Raw genomic sequence first — 3,180 nt, 5'->3', positions numbered from 1 at the left:
TCACTAGAACCTCTACAACATCTGGATGATGGTACTCACCACTAGAACCTCTATAACATCTGGATGATGGTACTCACCACCAGAACCTCTACAACATCTGGATGCTGGTACTCGCCACTAGAACCTCTACAATATCTGGATGCTGGTACTCACTAGAACCTCTACAACATCTGGATGCTGGTACTCACCACTAGAACCTCTACAACATCTGGATGCTGGTACTCACTACTAGAACCTCTACAACCTATGGATGCTGGTACTCACTAGAACCTCTACAACATCTGGATGATGGTACTCACCACCAGAACCTCTACAACATATGGATGCTGGTACTCACTAGAACCTCTACAACATATGGATGCTGGTACTCACTAGAACCTCTACAACATCTGGATGCTGGTACTCACTAGAACCTCTACAACATCTGGATGCTGGTACTCACTAGAACCTCTACAACATCTGGATGCTGGTACTCACCACTATAACCTCTATAACATCTGGATGCTGGTACTCACTAGAACATCTACAACATCTGGATGCTGGTACTCACTAGAACCTCTACAACATCTGGATGCTGGTACTCACTAGAACCTCTACAACATCTGGATGCTGGTACTCACTAGAACCTCTACAACATCTGGATGATGGTACTCACCACTAGAACCTCTACAACATCTGGATGCTGGTACTCACCACTAGAACCTCTACTACATCTGGATGCTGGTACTCACTACTAGAACCTCTACAACATCTGGATGATGGTACTCACTAGAACCTCTACAACATCTGGATGATGGTACTCACTAGAACCTCTATAACATCTGGATGCTGGTACTCACTAGAACCTCTACAACATCTGGATGCTGGTACTCACTAGAACCTCTATAACATCTGGATGCTAGTACTCACTAGAACCTCTATAACATCTGGATGCTGGTACTCACTAGAACCTCTACAACATCTGGATGATGGTACTCACCACTAGAACCTCTATAACATCTGGATGCTGGTACTCACCACCAGAACCTCTATAACATCTGGATGCTGTTACTCACCACCAGAACCTCTATAACATCTGGATGATGGTACTCACTAGAACCTCTAGAACCTCTGGATGCTGGTACTCACTAGAACCTCTACAACATCTGGATGATGGTACTCACCACCAGAACCTCTACAACATCTGGATGCTGGTACTCACTAGAACCTCTACAACATCTGGATGATGGTACTCACTAGAACCTCTACAACATCTGGATGCTGGTACTCACTAGAACCTCTACAACATCTGGATGATGGTACTCACCACTAGAACCTCTACAACATCTGGATGCTGGTACTCACCACTAGAACCTCTACAACATCTGGATGCTGGTACTCGCCACTAGAACCTCTACAACATCTAGATGCTGGTACTCACTAGAACCTCTACAACATCTGGATGATGGTACTCACCACTAGAACCTCTACAACATCTGGATGCTGGTACTCACCACTAGAACCTCTACAACATCTGGATGCTGGTACTCGCCACTAGAACCTCTACAACATCTGGATGCTGTTACTCACCACCAGAACCTCTATAACATCTGGATGATGGTACTCACTAGAACCTCTACAACATATGGATGCTGGTACTCACTAGAACCTCTACAACATCTGGATGCTGGTACTCACCACCAGAACCTCTACAACATCTGGATGCTGGTACTCACCACTAGAACCTCTACAACATATGGATGCTGGTACTCACTAGAACCTCTACAACATCTGGATGCTGGTACTCACTAGAACCTCTACAACATCTGGATGCTGGTACTCACTAGAACCTCTACAACATCTGGATGATGGTACTCACCACTAGAACCTCTATAACATCTGGATGCTGGTACTCACCACCAGAACCTCTATAACATCTGGATGCTGTTACTCACCACCAGAACCTCTATAACATCTGGATGATGGTACTCACTAGAACCTCTAGAACCTCTGGATGCTGGTACTCACTAGAACCTCTACAACATCTGGATGATGGTACTCACCACCAGAACCTCTACAACATCTGGATGCTGGTACTCACTAGAACCTCTACAACATCTGGATGATGGTACTCACTAGAACCTCTACAACATCTGGATGCTGGTACTCACTAGAACCTCTACAACATCTGGATGATGGTACTCACCACTAGAACCTCTACAACATCTGGATGCTGGTACTCACCACTAGAACCTCTACAACATCTGGATGCTGGTACTCGCCACTAGAACCTCTACAACATCTGGATGCTGTTACTCACCACCAGAACCTCTATAACATCTGGATGATGGTACTCACTAGAACCTCTACAACATATGGATGCTGGTACTCACTAGAACCTCTACAACATCTGGATGCTGGTACTCACTAGAACCTCTACAACATCTGGATGCTGGTACTCACCACTAGAACCTCTACAACATCTGGATGCTGGTACTCACTACTAGAACCTCTACAACCTATGGATGCTGGTACTCACTAGAACCTCTACAACATCTGGATGATGGTACTCACCACCAGAACCTCTACAACATATGGATGCTGGTACTCACTAGAACCTCTACAACATCTGGATGCTGTTACTCACCACCAGAACCTCTACAACATCTGGATGCTGGTACTCACAAGAACCTCTACAACATCTGGATGCTGGTACTCACTAGAACCTCTACAACATCTGGATGCTGGTACTCACCACTATAACCTCTATAACATCTGGATGCTGGTACTCACTAGAACATCTACAACATCTGGATGCTGGTACTCACTAGAACCTCTACAACATCTGGATGCTGGTACTCACTAGAACCTCTACAACATCTGGATGCTGGTACTCACTAGAACCTCTACAACATCTGGATGATGGTACTCACCACTAGAACCTCTACAACATCTGGATGCTGGTACTCACCACTAGAACCTCTACAACATCTGGATGCTGGTACTCACTACTAGAACCTCTACAACATCTGGATGATGGTACTCACTATAACCTCTACAACATCTGGATGCTGGTACTCACTAGAACCTCTATAACATCTGGATGCTGGTACTCACTAGAACCTCTACAACATCTGGATGATGGTACTCACTAGAACCTCTACAACATCTGGATGATGGTACTCACCACTAGAACCTCTA

Source organism: Electrona antarctica, assembly GCF_951216825.1.
Source record: "Electrona antarctica genome assembly, contig: scaffold_111, whole genome shotgun sequence".
NCBI classification, from domain to species: Eukaryota; Metazoa; Chordata; class Actinopteri; order Myctophiformes; family Myctophidae; genus Electrona; species Electrona antarctica.
This window is presented reverse-complemented; position numbering follows the sequence as displayed.